The sequence below is a fragment of the Molossus molossus genome, unplaced genomic scaffold (assembly GCF_014108415.1).
Source record: "Molossus molossus isolate mMolMol1 unplaced genomic scaffold, mMolMol1.p scaffold_m16_p_3, whole genome shotgun sequence".
NCBI lineage: Eukaryota > Metazoa > Chordata > Mammalia > Chiroptera > Molossidae > Molossus > Molossus molossus.
In genome coordinates, this window is record NW_023425366.1 from 50,297,883 (window position 1) to 50,317,769 (window position 19,887).

Sequence of the window (19,887 nt, forward strand, 5' to 3'; positions counted from 1 at the left end):
CTTAAATTTAACAACAACAAACAATACAAACCCTATATAAGGAAAACAACATTCCTGAAAGAAGCAAAGAGAACAAGAAAGACAAACCATGTTCTTGGAAAAGAAGATTCAATATCATGAAGGTACTCCCTAAAATAATCTATTAATTTAATGCAGTCCTAATGAAAATACCTTTAGGGTTTTATTTTTTTCCCCAAATAAAAACAAGTTGATTATAAAATTAATTTGAAAGAATAAGCAAGAAAAACTAGCAAGAAACTAGCAAGAAAAATTCTGAAAAGGCAGAGCAATGAGTGGAACAAGATACAAGCCCTGTCAGATATTAAAACATGTTACTAAACTTCTATAATTAAAACAATGTGATACAGGCATATGAATAAACAGACCAATAGAACAAGATATAGAAATATACCCTAATGCCTATGGAAATGGAGTATATGATTAAGGAACTATCTCAATTAGTGGGAGAAAGGACTTTTCAATAGATAGTACTATTTCATTGGTCTGTATTACAATGTTTAGATGAGACATTAATTTTGCCCTTTTTTAAACTTCTTATATCTGATACTATATAGTATCTATTTTCACGCAACATTATTTCTGTGAGAAACATGTGCTGTTGCATCTATCAGTTAATTTGTTGCTTTTTATTGCTGTGGTATTCGTTCCATCATATACAAACACTTTTTTTTTTTTACCCACTCTACAGCTAATGGGCATTTGCACTGTTCTGAGTATTTCTGCTCAAGTATTTTGGTGAATATGTATAAACATTCATTTGTATTAGCTTTGTATACCCACACTAATCTACCTATCTAAAAGTAAGCAAAGAGACATATGCATCTTAATGTGCTGTAACAAGAAAAATCAGAACCAGATTTAATCAAGCCATTGGACAAACATGTGAAATGACATTTTAAGTATGCAGCCAGTCAAATGTAGAATAACCCAGGTTTCTTCAATAAATACACAGCATGGAGTTTAAAGAAAAGTGTGGGAACTAATGTAAAATAAAAGACACTTAATAGACATAGCAATCAGATGCAATGTGAAGAGCATTCTGATTTGTGTACCCTTAAAAATTTTCTATAATAAAAAGTTAAATAAAAAAATGAACACACGAGCTCAGCTGGTGTAGCTCAGTGGTTGAGCATCAACCCATGCACTAAGAGGTCGCCAGTTAAATTCCTGGTCAGGACACATGCCCAGGTATGGACCTGATCCCCAGTGAGAGGCATGCAGGAGGCAGTCAATTTATGTTCTCTCTTATCGATGTTTCTATCTCTCTTTCCCCCTCTCTCTAATATCAATAAAAAATATTTTTTAGCCCTGGCCGGTTTGGCTCAGCGGTTGGAGCGTCGGCCTGCGGTACAAAGAGACGCGGGTTTGGTTCCCGCTAAGGACACGTACCTCGGATGCAGTTTGTCCCCGGCCCTGGTTGGTCGTGCGGGTGGCAGCCACTCGATGTGTCCCTTCACATCGATGTTTCTCTCTCTCTCTCTACCTCTCTCTCCCTCCCGCTCTATCTGAACAAAAAATGCAAAAATGTCCTCGGGTGAGGATTAAAAAATAATAATAATAATATTTTTAAAATAAATAAACACATGATATATATCAAAATCTGAGCTACTAGTTCTTAAAGGAGATATAAATAAAGCTAGTATACAGATTATCTTGTTGGAAAAGTTCCCTATTTTACATTTACCCAAAATAAAAACTGCAGAGCCCAGCCCTGGCCGGTTTGGCTCAGTGATTAGAGTGTTGGCCCATGGACCAATGAGTCGCGGGTTTGATTCAGTCAGGGGCACGTGCCTTGGTTGTGATTCGTCCCCTGCCGCAGTTGGGGTAGTGCAGGAGGCAATCACTTGATGTGTCCCTTTGACGTCGATGTCTCTCCCCCACCTCTCTCTCTCTCTTTTCCTCTCTCTCCCTCCCACTCTATCTGAACAAAAATGGGAAAATGTCCTCAGATGAAGATAAAAAAACAAAAAACTGCAGAGCTCCACCACTGTATTTGTCAATAACTTCTTCAATTTTTATTTTAAAAATTATGAAGGGAAAAGGCAGAAGAAAACAATTGAGAAAATAAAAATTACTCTTCTCTGAAAAATTATTTCAGAGAAGAATTTTATCACATCAAACCTATTTTATCACAAAAAATGTATTAGTAGGCAAAAAACTGAAAATCCAATGAAATGAGATAAACACATAAAAGATAGCACACACATATAACAGCTATATATAGTTAAGTATATTTTTAAAAATAAATTTTCTTTTATTTATGTATTTATTTTTAATCCTCACCCATGGATATGTTTTCACTGATTTTTAGAGAGAGAGGAAGGAAGAGAGAGAGAGAGAGAGAGAAACATTGATTAGTTGCCTCCCGTATGTGCCTCGACAGGGGATCAAACCCAAAATCTAGGTATGTACCCTGACCGGGAATTTAACCCGAAACTTTTTGGTATATGGGATGACGCTCCAACCAACAAGGACTAAATATAGTTTTCTTAATTTTGAAGATACAATTATAATGAGACAGTTATTTTTTACCACAATCTGAAATTATGGTCCCAAAGACTTTAAAACTTGGTGTATATGCTTGGGAACTTAATTTTATTATACAAATATGTATATTTTAAAATCAAATTGATTTTTTTTAATTCTTAAAATCAAAACCTAAAAATAAAACACAGAAAAACAGCCCATCTGCAGCTGATCAGTGTTTCTCACATCAATGTTTCTCTCTCTCTCCCTAAAAAAATCAATAAAAACATATTTTTTAAAAAAACCAGTTCATCTCTTAGTAAAAACAAATGTCTAAATAAATGGAGGAAGCAAGAAATATCTGTGAAACTATTTATGAAAGCAATACTACAGAATTTCCAGTCAACTTACAAAAAAGAAAAAGGAAAAAAAACACCAAAACTATGAATTTCAAGAGAGATCAACCAGGAGCTTAGGTAAATAAGATGTCATAATAACAAAAAGTATCAAAATAAAACAGTAGCTCTATTGGGAAGGAAGCTCATTTGTTACATTGGGCAAATCTTTATATCTCTATCAAAGTCAATATACAAAAGCAAACTAAAGAAAAAGAACACTGTGTTCTAAAGTCAGATCTAACAATTCTAATGAAGATTAAAATTTTAAATGAAATGAAAAACACAAAACAAACAGTCAATAGCAGATGAAAAGAGCATAATTAGGACACTAGTTAAGAGAATGTATTAACTGTTTTCTTATCTTATAGACAAGACCCCAGCTCTGTGTCTAAGTAAAATATTAAGAGTATTTAATATACTCCACCACTGACTAGATGAAGCTCAAGAAAGAGTAATATCACAGTATTCTCCTTGAACCAACTCAAAAGACTCTCTTGAATATTAGCTACCAAAATAAGGTATGAATGAAACACATTTTAAAATTTCATTTGCTAAGAGTATTCATGACCTAAAGGATGAATTGTGAGTTAATATATAAAGACTGCTGCCAAAACCGGTCTACAAAAGCATTGTTGATTACAATCACATAAAAATAATATGGCAGCCTGGCCGGTGTGGCTCAGTGGATTGAACATCATCCCATGCACCAAGAAGTCACTGGTTCAATTCCAGGTGAAGGCACTTGCCAGGGTTGTGGACTTGATCCCCTGCATGTAGGAGGCAGCCGATTTGATGTTCTCTCACCAATGTTTCTATCTCTCTTCCCCTCTCCCTTCCTCTCTCTTTCTAAAACAAACAAACAAACAAACAAAAAACAATTAATAAAAATATATTTAAAAATAATTAATAATAATAATATGGTATTCCAGCCCTGGCCAGTTTGGCTCAGCAGTTAGAGCTTGGCCCGTGGACTGACAGGTCTCTGGTTCGATTCCCAGTCAAGGCCATGTACCTGGGTTGCAGGTTTGCCTCCTGGCCCCAGTCAGGGTCGTGCGGGAGGGAACCCATCCATGTGTCTCTCACTTCGGTGTTTCTCTCTCTCTCTCCCGCTCTCTCCTTTCCACTCTATATAAAAATCAATGAAAAAATATCCTTGAGTGAGGATTAACAAAAATAATAATAGTAGGGCATTCTGGATGAAGAATACAAAATGGACATATAAGGAAAAAGAGCCTGGTAGAACAGCAAATTGATGGCTGATTTTCTTTTTCATCTACTGTTACTATGACATGGTCCTTAATAGATTTTAAATACTGTCATGTTTAAGTAGTATTTTATTTATTTATTTTTTATCCTCACCTGAGGACATTTTTCCATTTTTGGTTCAGATAGAGTGGGAGGGAGAGAGAGAAAAAGAAACATCGATGTGAAAAGGACACATTGAGTGGCTGCCTCCCGCACGACCCAACCAGGGCCAGGGACAAAATGCACCCACGGTACATGCCCTTAGGGGGAACCAAACCTGGGTCTCTCTGGACCACAGGCCGACACTCTAACTGCTGAGCCAAACCAGCCAGGGCTAGTATTTTATTTTTTTAGTCTTTATTTATTTTTTGGTTTTAGTTTCATTCATAGTGAATAACAAACCCAATAGGGTAACCCGAAATAAGAGAATTTTAGGTAGTGAGTAGTCTTAGTGGTCACAGTTTCTTATCTAATACGCTTCAACTACGTCTGGCCCTCCTGCGAGTCTGCGGCAGTGAGAGACTGGAACACAGGCCAGGTCTCCCTAAGCCACTGATCTTTGCTCCACCTTAGTGTTGGCTAAACTTCAATTATCTGCATACCGCCATCAAAAATTTTCCCGGTGTGTCACCTGTCTATATCACTATTTTTTTCCTCAATTCATTTTTTCAAATGTACACCTCTCATCCCATTTCCTCTCCCCTTTTTTAATTTCATAAAATATACACATAAAATGTACCATTTTAACCCTTTCTACATTTACAATTCAGTGGCAGTAAGTACATTCACACCGTTGTACAACTTTCACCACTCTCCCTGTCCAGAACTATGTACCACTAAGTCATTTCCCATTCCTCTCTCTCCCCAGCCCGATAACCACCATTCTACTTCCTGTCTCTATGAACCTGCTTATTCTAGGAACCTCATAAGTGGAATCACAGTAATTATCTTTTGGCTTCTGGCTTATTTCACTTAACATAATGGTCTCAAGCTTCATCCATGTTGTAGCCTGTATCAGAATCTCAACTCACTTTTTCTTTAATATTTAAATTTTAAAACGTTTTAAATATTTTAGAGAGAAAGGGAGAGGGAGAGAGAAACATCCATCAGCTGCCTCCTGTACACCCTCTAGCGAGGCTCAAGCCTGCAACTAGGAACTGAACCAGCAACCTCCTGGTGCATGAGATGGTGCTCAACCAACTGAGCCACACTGGCCGGGCTCAACTCACTTTTTTTTTTTTTTTTACCTTCACCCGAGGACATTTTTGCATTTATCTTTAGATAGAGCAGGATGAAGACAGAGAGAGAAACATCGATGTGAGAGAGACACATTGACTGGTTGCCACCCACATGACCCCAACCAGGGCTGGGGACAAACTGCAACTGAGGTATGTGCCCTTAGCGGGAACCAAACCCGGGTATCTCTGGACCGCAGGCCAATGCTCTAACCGCTGAGCCAGACTGGCCAGGGCTGTTCTTCTCTCTTTATAATCAATAAAAACATGTATACATATGTATGTGTGTGTGTCTACATAGAAAATGAAGTACTTCTATAAGTTGTATTCTATAGATGAAGAAGCGGAACTATACAGATGAAAAGACTTGACCAACATCACAACAAAAAGAGCATTAAAATTGGAATTGTATGACCTTGGTTGCTGGGTCAGCTCTGCCACTGAGTAAGTAGCTCTGTGACCCTAGGCAAGTTACTTACCCTTTTTAGACTCCTGTATTCTCATTGTAATGTGATAGAACTAGACAGGATAATCCTAAATACCTTTACAACTCTAAATACTTATAATTGTTTATTTTTTTAAAATATTGGTTAATTTAGTGCTTAGATTACTAGCCCTATGATGGTTCTACTACAGTTTAGAGAGGCCAGTTATAAGGGTGGTAAGGTCCTGGAGAAAAATTAGGTTGCTATGATAAATCACTTGCTTCTCCCTTTTTTGTTGTTTTTAAGCTTCTGTTCTATGTTATGTAACTGTGAAGCTGTCAGGTCAAATTTTGTCAAGTACTTTATGTTCTGTCCATGAGACAAACCAAAAGCCCTAACTAGGTTCTGCATGAATGAGAAAGTTTAATGTTGCCTTCAGTGAACTAACTCATCAAAAAATGCACGCAAAATGAACAATGAAGTGTAAAAAGTGTCCAAATTATTTATAAATTAAGCAAAGGGTATGTTCATTAATCCTGGTTAACTTGTATAAAACATACTCAGAGCTCTTATGTAAGAGCTAAGATGCCCATCAACTATTTTACATCTATCCTTTAATAACTGCACTTTTCCTGAAACATTATGTAACTATTTGAAAGAATGACTCTTAACAATATGCAAAACAGTTAGAAAAATAATTCCTATTACAGTATTGTGATTTATTCCCTATTTAATGTTAATTACTAGATGTCAACTATACTCTTAAAAAGAGGAAATATATTTTATAAGTTTGGTTCCTAAATTATTTCAAGATTCTTACAGGTTATTGTTGTTAGAGTTTTAGGGGAAAGGGAAAATTTAAAAACATACGGAAATTTTAGAGCTGAAAAAGTTCTTAGAGAACAAATAATTATCTCAACCAATCCATGTCATGATCCTACCTCTCCTGATTGTTTCCCCAACACTGGAAATAGGTTAGGTATCCAGGCACATAAAAATCAATGCTCTCAACCTTGTACACAAAAAGCCTGTTTCTGAACCTTATTATGATTATTCTCTTGATTCTTCCCTTTTCTTTTCTCCCTAACATCATGTCCTTCCCTAACTAACCTATCTCCTGTACTAACTACATCAGCTCGACTGATCTCCTTATCTTACTTGTCTTCTTAATTCCTCTATCCCTCCTGTCCTACACAGGGCCCTAAATCCTGGATTAACCCTTCACACATAGAGCTGAGTTTTTTTGGACAACAAAAATGAAACCACTGTAACAGACTGCTACAATTATCAAATCTCAGGTGGACTCAACACTGCTCAAAAATCCTTTCCGGTCTTCCGGAAAATGAAAAATATTTCATTACATATGGTTAAGGACTGCCTACAAGTTTATGGGTGATGGAGCAGAAAGTTAAATGGGGTTCATACCTACTGCCTGTTTTTATTCCAAATAGAAATCAAAATCATCCTTTGAAGTAACAACCACTTAGTGGTATATGTATTTCATGACCCAGGTTACTGTACACTGTTTTTAATGTCACAGAAGCAACTTACAAATTCAGGAAAGTCAAACTAAGAACTACTTAAATGAATATACCATAAAATTTTGTCCTTCATTTCAACAACAATCTAAAATTCTTTTTTTTTTTTTTAACCTGGCTCCTTTACTGGATAATAGATCTGATTTTATAGTGTTTTATTAAAGTTAACATGGATTTGGCATAGTAAACCCAAAGAGATTTGTCTTTCAGAACCATAAAAACTGATTGTTTTCATTTTATTTATTTATTTTTTTATCCTCACCCGAGGACATTTTTCCATTTTCTGTACAGACAGAGTGGGAGGGAGAGAGAGGAAGAGAAAGAGAGAGAGAAACATCGACGTGAAAGGGACACATTGAGTGGCTGCCACCTGCACAACCAACCAGGGGCGGGACAAACTGCAACCAAAATACATGCCCTTAGCGGGAATGAACCCGGGTCTCTCTGGACCACAGGCCTACACTCTAACCGCTGAGCCAAACCGGCCAGGGCTATTTTTTAATTTTTAAAAAATGTCTTTATGGATCTTTTATAGAGAGAAGAAGGGAGAGAGCGATAGAAACATTGCTGTGAGAGAGATACATCAATCGGCTGCCTCCTGCACACCCCCTACTGGGGATCAAGCCTGCAACCCCAGGCAAGTGCCCTGACTGGAATCGCACTGGGACCTCTCAGTCCATGGGACGATGCTCAATCCACTGAGCCACACCAGCGAGGCCTGATGTTTTCATTTTAAAGAAAATACATCTAGTTCCAAACAAAAGCAAAAAACAAAACAAACCTTGGTGCTTAATTTTGGCATATGGTTTAGGAAATATTCCCTAATACTTTCACTACATAACTAAAAAATGTATCCAAGGACTGACAGTATCCGCAATATCAAAGCAGCCTCTGAACCACAGGCTAGCCATTTCTCTTTCCCTTCAGGGCCTCTCCAGCTTTGTACTTCCGGCCATACACTTGCTCTTGCAATCTTCTTGCAAACTCAGATGGGTTTACTTACTGGGATTAAATAAAATTCTTTTCTTACCTCTCATTGGCAGATGGCCCAGGGGAAGGAAAGATAGAGAGTAGTAGCCTTCCTATCTGACTCCAATACATACTTACCAAATAAATGAATAAATGAATGACTGAACAAAAGTCTGTATGGTGGGGGTGTTGGGGGTGAAGTGATTGAGTCAAAAAGAAAAAAAAGAGAAAGAAAGAATTAATGGACAACAGTGTGGTGGTTATCTGGGGGGAGGGATAAGGGTAGAGAGGGGATAAATGGTGATGGAGAAAATAAATAAAACCACACACTGTTGCTATGCTGCTAGGAGGGAGAGCTGCCACAGCCGAAAGACATGTCAAGTTCTGCTGCTAGACGAAAAGCAAGAGACAGTCTTTCAACAGGCAGAGATAGAGAGGGGAAGGCCCTCTAAAAAGAAAGACTATGCTAAACCGAAGCCAGAAAGCATGCTCAGAATGGCAAGTAGTTGGATTTACCAAGAGAACTCAGAGAAGTATATAAAGAGAAGTAGTGGAAGGGATGCTAGGAAAGTAAACTGAGGACAGAACATAAAAGGCCAAGAAAATAGTATGGTTTTGTGAACCAATGTCACCCCAATAAATTCAATTTTTTAAAAAAGGCCAAGAATAAAGACTAAAGAGTTGAGACTTTATTTGATACTTGGGTAGGATTCAATTTAAGGATCTTGAGCAGAAAAGAGACTTTCAAGGCTATGCTTTAAGACAATTTATCCAACTGTGTGTAGGATGGGTTAATAGGAATAACTGAAAGGAGACAAGCTGAGCAACTCTTGTAAGTATCTTGTGCATACTCCTTGTAATATACTTATCACATGACAATGTGATTTATTTTTCTTCATCTTTTTAGCCTACCAGGCTCAAAACTCCAGGGATGCATAATCCATTTTTTTCAACATACAAAAAGTAGGGATGGGTCAAAAGACCTCTGATGTCCCTCCTAATAACTTACATGTCTACACTTGATTACTTGGAGAAAGAAGATAGGAAAAAAGATCTTAATTTACAAAGGGGTGGTATTATCAAAAATTCAATTATAACAGTTTTTTTACTGAGAATGTTTTATAACAACAGACCAATCATTTATTGCTGGCCTAACCTACACCAGGTATATGTGCAACACTCTACAATGTTATCCCATTTATTCCTCAAAATGACCCTATAAGGCAGATATTATTATTATTTTGTTGTTGTTGTTGTTGTTACTCCTCACGGGAGGATATTTTTCTATTGATTTTTAGATAGCATGGAAGGGAGGAAAGATGGGAAGGCGGGAGAGGGGGAGAGAGAGAGAGAAACATTGATGTGAGAGACACACATTCATTGGCTGCCTCCCGCACAATTCTGGGGATCAAACCTGCAACCCAGGAATATCCCCTAGACCAGGAATTGAACCCACAATCCTTAGGTCGGAGGGCTAATTCTCTAACCGCTGAGCCAAACCAGCCAGGGCTCTTTTTTTAAATTGATTTTCAGAGAAAGGAAAGGAGAGAAACATCTATGTGAGAGTGAAACATTAATGGGCTGCCTCCTGCCTGCCCCCTACCAGGAATCAGGACTGCAACCCTGATGTGGCCTGACTGGAAATCGAACCCAACACCTTTTGGTGCACAGGATGACACCCAACCAACTGAGCCACACCAGCCAGGGCTGAGGCAGGTATCCTTATTATTATTATTTTTTTTTATCTTCATCTGAGGACATTTTTGCATTTGTATTCAGGTAGAACGGGAGGAAGAGAGGGGGGAAGAGAGAAAGAAACATCGACGTGAGAGAGACACATCGAGTGTTTGCCACCCACAGGACCCCAACTGGGGCGGGGACAGACTGCAACCAAGGTAAGTGCCCTTAGTGGGAACTGAACCTGGGACTCTCTGGTCCGCAGGCTGGTGCTCTAACCTCTGAGCCAAACTGGCCAGGGTCTGAGGCAGGTATTCTTAAACACACACTCATAATGAGGAGCCTTGGGTGTGGAGAAGTTAAGTAAGTTACCAAAGTTCACCCAACTAGTATGTGGCAGTCAAACTCTAACCCTAACCAATCTGTTTCCAGAGGGATTTAAGCTGGTGGTCAAGTTTCCAGGTCAGGACAAAAGCCAATATACTCCATGATGCATCTGATTATACAATTATCACAAAATATATCAACCCAGGAATTAGATTTTTAAAAATCTTGCAATATCCTCTTCAGACTTTAGATGCCTTTTCTAATCAATATGATCCTTTTTCAGAACTGTTAAATGGTTACTGCACAATAAATACAAAGCCAATTGTTTAAAAGTTAAAAAATAAATAAAAGAGAAACATAAAAACGCCTACCAAATATTTGAGAAATTACTACAAAATAGAGCTAAGGAAAATGAAGTCACTAAACTGCATTGGTCATTTAAATTACACACTGCTGAAGGACAAAGAAAACCTTGAAATTTAGATATTTGACTCAATATGAACAATGTGCAAGTTTTTTTGTTTTTTTAAATTTGACACAAAATAACCCCAGAATACGGCTTTGTTATTACGGTTCTGACTGTCAAGACCCAGAAATGGAAAAGTATCCCTGCACCATCTGTGGGTCAGACAGCATCCACGGTTTTTTATCCCATTCAGATGGTCACATTTTAAGGAAAATCACACTGAAACACTGGACTGCCTCCAATGAAGAACAACCGGGATGGCAAAGAATCTGAAAACTGTGATACAGTAGATAAGAAAGAGGAACTGAGAGAAATTCAGTGAGGGGAAGTGTTGCTGAGAAAGGGAGGCAAGAAAGTTACCCTTCAAATATGTGAGGAGCCAATATGCAGATAAGAACTTAGATTTATTCAGCATATCAATACTAAAGGTTAAAAGAAATGGGCCTTTCAAACCATAAATTCTAACCACAAATGAATTCCATGGAATGAAAACACAACTAGCTGGTCAGAGTACTGTCAGTTACAGTTGGTATATACCAACTCGGGACAAGAAAACATATCTCTGCCCCAGTGTAAGTACAGGTACAAGAACTTCCCTTGTCTCCATCCACGTCATTATCAGAGGAGGGCCAGCAGTCCACAGACTTCAGCTGAGTGGTCATTTGTATAATGAAACTGTAAAACCATATGAATCATTTTATAAAATAAAACTATGCCTTTTTTTTGGCCATTTTGAGAGGCTGCTCATATATAAAAAGTTAACATTCTCTAAACAAAATTTATTCAGGATCACTTCAATTTATTCTTTCATGGTTTAGAAGATATTATCAATAAATCTTAGCTTTGAAATGAATTTCAAGTACTTTTAGACATGTATTATAGTCCATAGCCAAATATCAAGACTTCTAACATGTGGTTACTTTTTGCTAAATTTAGCTATATTTTCCACTCATAAACATGAATAATTAATAGAATACAGGACCAGATCTAAAATTAAAAGATAGGTTCTTAGTCTGGGATCCTCAAATGCTATAAAGAAGCTATTTGAATTATTTTCAATTTTTTAAAAAATATATACATTTCCCCTACACTAACAATACCCAAAGATTTCCTTTATTTTTAACTAGAATTTTACCAACTCAGCTCACTGTGGTTATACTTTATTTCATGCAGAGCAAAACCTCCAATTGACAAGTGGCAGGTAAATTACAACTCATTTTTAAAATGGAAGGTCAGTTATTGCTTTGAAATGTACCTCACAAAGTGTTGTACATGGTTGGGTATGATGAGAAGGTAACAAAATGAAAAAGATGAGGAATACTGAACTAGATACTAAAAATTATCCTAATTTGACTGATAATAATATTAGTAACCTACCTTTAGATACATTGTGACATTTAATTCTGTCAACAACATTTTGAGATAGGCTTTGTTACTGATACCACTGTAATTAACTAGATCAATAATAAGAAAGGAACAAAGGGAAAGCCAGATATGATAGGCATGCCATTTGGGTAGCTTCGCCAGGAAGCTACAACTTAACATTCCCCAGGGGTCCAACAAAGAGGAGACAAACACATGTCCAACAAAATTGGGGGACTATCAGAGGTGTCTGTTGTTAATTATACCTGGGGACAGAGATGGTTGGTCAGAATGGGTGTGGCTACTACATATCCTGGAAAATTTGGGATACTTAACACCCTAAACAAAGGTGTTCCCTCTCTTGGGCTCTTGGCTCTCTTGGGACTGGTGTAACTCTGGGCTTGTGGGGTTCTTTGCTCCTGCTTCTCTGCATTCACCCACATGGTGCACAGCCATGTGGACCCCACACACAATGGACTAATGGACTGCAATTGGCCTGATGCTGAACTGGACCCAGGTCCAACATGGAAAGAAAACTCTAGACACTGGCTTTGCTTCTAGCTTTACTGAAACCCCAGCTACACTTCTGACTGGACTAAAGAAAATGGGACTTTAGAAACCCAGGAATGTAATTCCACAGAAATAAAGCTTTCTAACGTATCTCATCCTCCTATGGGGGCCTCCGGAAAAACTCATTCCAGCAATATCCCAAGAACCTCACTCCCACTAGCAATGGGGGAAGATGAGCCACATTTTTCTCTGATAACATTATAACTACAGTTGACCCTTAAACAATACAGGTTTGAACTAAGAGAATCCACTTTTTTCGATAATTACCTGTACTGTTTTTTGTTTTCTTTAAATCTTTATTGTTGAATGTAGAATGTATTACAGATGTTCCACATTTTTCCCCCATTAACCCCCTCCTCCCCACTCCCGCCTTTTCCCACACTATTGTCTGTGTCCATTGGTTATGCATATAAGTTTTTTGGTTTATTTCTCTCCCCCCCTTCCGCACCCTTTTCCCTTTGAGGTTTGTCAGTCTAGCAATGAATTTGTGCTTCTTAATCCCTTCACCTTTTTCACCGATTCCCCCAAGCCCCCTCCCAACTGGCAACCAACAAAATGTTCTCTCTATCATTTTGTTTGTAGATTCCATTGTTGATACATATGTATTCATTGCCATTTTGTTTGTTCATACATTTTATCTTTTTCTTCAAAAAGACCCTTCATCATTTCATATAATACTGGTTTGGTGGTGATGAACTCCTTTAACTTTTTGTTGTCTGGGAAACTCTTTATATGGCCATCGATTCTAAATGACAGCTTTGCAGGATAGAGTAATCTTGGTTGTAGGTTCTTGCTTTTCATCATTCTGAATATTTCTTGCCACTCCCTTCTGGCCTGCAAAGTTTCTTTTGAGAAATCAGCTGACAGCCTTATGGGAACTCCCTTGTAGGTAACTAGCTGCCTTTCTCTTGCTGCTTTGAAGATTCTCTCTTTGTCTTGAACCTTTTGCATTTTGATGATGAGGGGTCTTGGTGTGGGCCTCTTGGGGTTCATCTTGTTTGGGACTCTCTGTGCTTCCTGGACTTGTCTGTCTGTTTCCTTCACCAAGTTAGGAAAGTTTTCTGCCATTATTGTTTCAAACAGGTTTTCGATTTCTTGTTCTTGCTCTTCTCCTTCTGGCACCCCCAAGATGCGAATGTTGGCACGCTTGAAGTTGTCCCAGAGGCTCCTTACACTATCCTCATGTTTTTGGATTGTTTTTCTTTTTGCTGTTCTGATTGGGCGTTTTTTGCTTCTTTATATTCCAAATCGATGGTTTGCTTCTTGGATTTACGTGCTCTACTATTGAATCTGTGTAAATTATTCTTTATTTCAGTTAATGCCTCCTTCAATTCTGACTGTGCATCCATGATTTCTGACTGGTTCTTTATGCACTTGAGGCCCTCACTTAGTTCACTGAGGTTCTCACTGAGTTCATTGAGCATCCTTATAAGCAGTATTTTGAACTCAGCATCTGTTAGGTTGCTTATCTCCATTTCACTTAGTTCTTTTCTTGGGGTTTTGTTCTGTTCTTTCATTTGGGACCTGTTTCTTTGTCTCCTCATTTTGGCTGCCTTCCTGTGTTTGTTTCTGTGTATTACTTAAGGAGAAGTATGGGGCTAGCTGAGACCAGATGCTGCTCGTTTGAAAGAATTTAGGAAAAACCTGAAGCAGGATCCAAGACAGGCCAATCCTATGGTTAAGCAAGTGGCAACAGCTTGGGTGGGCCTGAAAGTTGTGTGGGGCGGGGCGGGGCGGGGCGGGGCCGGGCCTCAGGGAGTCACCAGGGCGGGGCTACCAGTGTGAGCCAGGTTACTGGAGTCCCAGATATGGCTGCTGTCTGCCGCCCCAGGGAAGGGCTCACCAAAGGAACAAAGGCCTCTTACAGCACGTTTGTCCCCGAGGAAGCCCCCTCTCCAGCCCTCGCTCCAGTGCCACACAGCTCAGTTCTTCCCTGTATGTCTCTGGTGCCCCTCGAGCTGCCTCCCCTCCAAGCTTAGAGGGAGAGAGTCCGATAAGTTCGTGCGCGGGCCCTTTAAGGAGCTGCCTGGGGCTCCAGCCTCCTCAGCCTCCCTGAGCCTCAGTTCCCGCTGGTTTTTCCAGCCAGAAGTTATGGGGACTTCTCTTCCTGGCACTGGAACCCTGAGTGGGGCACCTGGTGTGGGACGGGGACCCCTCAGTCCTCAGGGAGGACCTTCCCAGCCGAGGTGTCCTCCTGATTTTTATCCGCCAGACGTGGGTATCTCTGCCCCTCGCGCCTCCACCCCTCCTACCAGTCTCATATGGCTGCTTTAATTCTGTAGTTGTAGGACTTCCATTCAGCCTGATTTCAGGCGGTTCTGAATGATGGTTGTTCTGTAGTTTAGTTGTACCTTTGATGTGGTTGTGGGAGGACGCGATACCGCATTTACTTATGCCGCCATCTTGACCGAATGTCACCTGTACTGTTTTGATTGGCAGTTGAGAATCAAGGATGTGAAAGGCTGACTATATACACTGTTCTACACTATTTTATATAAGGGACTCAAGATTTTTGTATCCTCGGCGGTCCTGGAACCAATCCCCAGCAGATACCTAAGGCACGACTAAGTTTTGGGGGAGTCAAAAGTTATACTTAGATTTTTGCCTGGCCTGTGTGGCTCAGTGGATTGAGCATCATCCCATGGACTGAGAGGTCCCTGTTTGATTCCCCATCAGGTCAGATGCCTGGGTTTTGGGCTCAATCCCCAGTAGGGAGCATGCAGGAGGCAGCTGATTGATGTTTCTCTCTCACATAGATTTCCTATCTCGCCTTTCCCGGCTCTCTAAAAAAAACAATAAAAACATTTTTAAAAAGTTATACTCAGATTTTCAACTGCACAGGGGTTGGCACCCCTAACCCCCACATTGTTCAAGGGTCAATTGTACACTTTACAAATGAGGAGGCGCAGAGAGATTAATTATCTTAAAAGTCAGGCAGCTAGAAACAGCAAAGCCAGGGTTCAAACCTATGTTAATGTCTACTTGGCTTAAACTGTGGCACTACACTGCCTCTGAATAATAACTATTGCTAATTTAACAATCAGAATAAATTCATCAGGAATATCAGGAGGCAATCTAAACTTGAAAGCACTGGCACATATGTGTAAAAGATTTTAGACTATAAAATTCCTTATTAGTACCACTTATTACTTTATCAATCACTGTATAACAAAAAGTCTTATTTATTGGCTTTTTCATCCCTAAATAGGATTCTTCTCTTATCACTATACTGATATTATTCCTCCTCAGGCCTCCAATAACCTCTCAACTCCCTAATTCAATGAATTCTTTTCATTCTAACCCCTCTTGATCTTATGACAGACCAGACCCAACTGACCACTTTCTAATGCTTAAAAGTTCCTCTCCTTCCCTGGACAACACTCTCTCCCAAATCTACTTCTTAGTTTCTTTCCCTTCTTAGTTTCTTTCAGTAACTGAACCCTCTCCTCTACACAACCCATAAATGTAGCCCCACCCACCCTACCCATGCAACCTGGAACTTAAAAAATACAATTTACTAATTGAATGTGTACCTAATTCATACTTACAAAAATCTTTGTGCATTTATATTTTATGGAACCTTTTCTTTTTTTCTTTATTGATTTTAGAGAGAGAGGAAGGGAGAGGGAGAGAGCGATAGAAACATTGATGAGAGAGAACATCCATTGGCCACCTCCTGCATGCCCCAACCAGGCGGAATCTTTAACATTTTAGTCCACAATACTTCACTAAACTATAAACTCCATGAGGGTGGAGTATATTTGTTTTTGTGCAGGATAACATACAACAGACACTCAGTGTTTGTTGAATAAATAAAAACTAATATTTTATTGGAGCAGGTAGTAACTAAACTGATACTATGTTTTCAAAAACAAAGTATGTGGTAAGTTAGAAACCTTCTGGCAGGAAGAATAGGGCTACATGAGTAGATTCCTTCTGCAGAGCAGATAAACCTGGTGTAAGGTCCCATATTTCAGCTCTAAAATTCAATGAGTCTAATAATTACTGTATGATGTCTTTAGCAAATTATCAGCTTTTCCCTGAGTCTTTTTAAATGAGCACACCTTGCCTGGCTGGTGTGGCTCAGTGGTTGAGCGCTGACCCATGAACCATGAGGTCACTAGTTCAATTCCCGATCAGGGCATATGCCCAGGTTGTGGTCCTGATCCCCAGTGAGGGGCATGCAGGAGGCGGCCAATAGATGTTCTCTCATTGATGTTTCTCTCTCTCTCTCTTTCTCTCTCCTTTTCTCTCTCTTAAATAAATAAACAAAAAAATAAATAAATCATCACACCTTTTCTTTAATAAATTCAAACTTGAGTAATTTCACTGTTGTTTTTGGAAAGAATTATGAAATACTTATACTACTAAAGCATACCAAATTTAACACTTTAATTTCAGGGTTAAATATACAAAAGATCAGAAGCTTAATGGTGTGTGAAAAGAAAATCATCTTAAACACAATAATTGTGCAACTCCTTTTTTCAATTTAGAATCAGAAAATCTTAGAAATGAAAAGAAACATGAAGGCTTTTGTTTACCGTCTTACCCAACCAACAGTCCTTTCTACAGAATCCTTGATATTTTTCGAACCTCTGTCCAAATTACTCAATCCTCTTATGTTCTCATTACCTTTAAAAAGTACATTTTTGCATTTTTAGGCAGATGACTAAACATAAAACACATAAGGCTTTAAAAAGGTTAGTTAGGTAAGAGCTAATGGATAAAAATATTACAGATTTTTTCCCTTTTCAATTTCTCAACCACTGGTAAAATAATGCTCAAAATCTCAAGCTACATCAAAGATAAAAACACACCAGGATCACTTCCAAACTCAATTAAACACAACAGTACCAATTCTATGAACTTCTCTGACATGTGTATTAACAGAATCAATGTAAAGGTGTAGGAACTGTATTTGACTCAGCAGTGAACTTGCTAGAAAGAACAATCTCATTCCCCATGGACCTAAGATAGGTCCAATCAGGGTACTTTGGATCTCTAGCAGACAATCTTTGTTTATTTAAATTCCCTAAACAAGACTCATCTCTCAATGTCCGAGGACCCTTTCACTTCCCTAATTCTCCCCATAGAACATGTCATTAATGAGAAGCATAACATTTCTTCGAGGGATGGTACAGATATGAATCACTCGTTTGTACAGAAAATTAGTGGAAGAGTCTTCAACTATTCAGAAAAAAAGTTTACAGTAATTTAATGAGAGTGACTGAAATTTTACTCTCAAAAGCATCTAATTATAAAATATTTTGTTTGTTTGATGTATATTGTGCCTTTATTAGAGAAATGATACCATTTATAATTATTCAAACCTATATCAAAGGTCAGACTAATTCGGAACTTTTTAGAACCTATAATCCACAGGTAAAACATTTTACGTTATAATCACTCAGGCAGCAGGGTAATGTTGCTATTCATATAAAATATTTCTAAGTTCCCTAATCAATCCTCATTATAAATTCAAAGAGAGTACACTGACAGCTACAAGCTTACTGTGAAAGACTGGTATTTTATCTTTGTTTGCACTGGAAGTCTTCACAAATAGACTTCCCAGGTTCCTCTCACCATCTCATGTCCCTGTCCTCTTCCACTCACCTCCACGCCCCCATGGGGGGGGGGGGCTTAGTCTGGCCCTATTAGTCACTAAAAATCTTTCCTCTTGGAGGAGGAAAACAAAACATATGGTAGTTTGCAAAAATAACCTGTACATCTTGTGTGCAATAAATAAACAAATAAATAAATGCAAGCAGATGTTACAGTCCACATCAAACCCAGATCCATTTTGGTGAATTCCCTCCAGGGCCCAAATATGTGTATTACGCAACAGCCACCATTCCAGATTTTAATCCCTGTCTGTGATGCAGTGATAAAATACAAATGGCGTGAGTATAATCCATGAGGTACTTAAGTACATTTACAACATAAATTAAAACAAGAACTACCAAATTCTCAGGAACCCTGAAAATGACAAATTGTGTAACAGTTCAAAATCGTAATTACAACTTTTCTTTCTGGTGGTCTTTTTAGTAACCTGTCCCTCCGTCCCCAATGCCCTCAAAAATTCTCACACAGGACCATTTCAATTGAGGGAAGGGGCAGGCATCAGGTGGTTATCCTAAAAATCTACTCCTTGTAAAATACCATACCAATTTCCGGAAGCTGAAAAGCGAGTAAGATGCATCATCATTTCTCCCAAAGGATAATAATGGGAGTAAAGTGTGTACCAGATCCCTGAGCCATAAACAATCCAATGCTTCACCCATCGATCTCCTGGGCACAGGCCTCGAAAAACTGCATAATGGGCAGCTAAGAATTAGAATAAAATTGCAATGTGCTGCATTCTAAACATGAATCTATACGATATCTATTCCAAAAGTAGTTAAAGGTCTGGGATGTGGCAGAGCATCTCTGGAGGCCACCTCCGTGGGTGAACCCGCTTAAGTTCTCCCACGCCAAGGAGCCCGGCGAGCGGAAAGGCTCCAGGGGGAGCCGTGGCGGGGCGGGGGCTCAGCAAGCACAGCCGGGAACCGGACGCCCCGGGGGCGAGGAAGGAAGGAGAGGGAAGGAGAGAGGAGGAGGCATTCCCTCACACAAAATGGTGGCGCGACGCGGAGGCCGGCGCACCTGGGGCCCCCACACGCCCCCCAGGGGAGACCGGCTCGGCCGCCGGCAGCGGGACGCGCGTCCCGGGCGGGGGCAGCCGGCGGGGGCCTGCGCCGCGGCCGAGCCCGCAGCTGCCAGCGGGATCGCCGCCCTCGGGGCGCGGGGCCGGCGGGGCCGGCGGGGCCGGCGGGGCCCGGGGCCGCACGAGGCAGCCTCGGCCTCAGCCCGCGGCGCCCGCCGGCTCGGGCAGCACACTCACCTCGGACGCGCCCGCGGAGCCCGGGAAAGGAGGCGGAGCCGCGGGAATGAATGGAGCCGGTGACTGCTCACTGGCGACCCCGGCCGCGTCGCTCGCGGCTGCCAGGGCGGGTGCGGCCGCCTCCCCTTCGCCCGGGCGCCCGGCTCCTGGTCGGCGAGTCGGCCGCAGCCCACCGTGCCCTCCGCCGGCGTGACGCACTCGCGCCGCAGCGCTCCGAGCCTTCGCCGCCGCGCGCCGCCGCGCCCACCGAATCCCCCCGCCCGCCGCCCGCTCGCGGCCCCTCCTTGGCGCCGGGGGCCGCCTGGCCT

The 19,887-nt window shown here is 40.2% G+C and overlaps 1 protein-coding gene across 2 annotated transcripts in view; it reads right to left on the bottom strand.

Moving 5' to 3' along the window:
* FAM169A (family with sequence similarity 169 member A) overlaps positions 1 to 19,684 on the bottom strand; it is a 65,133-nt gene extending 45,449 nt beyond the window's left edge. For both annotated transcript variants that reach the window (XM_036280596.1, XM_036280595.1), the window contains exon 1: positions 19,580 to 19,684. The gene's annotated coding sequence lies outside the window, so the exon portion shown is untranslated. The remainder of the gene's footprint in view (positions 1 to 19,579) is intronic.
* Positions 19,685 to 19,887: the final 203 nt, after the last annotated feature.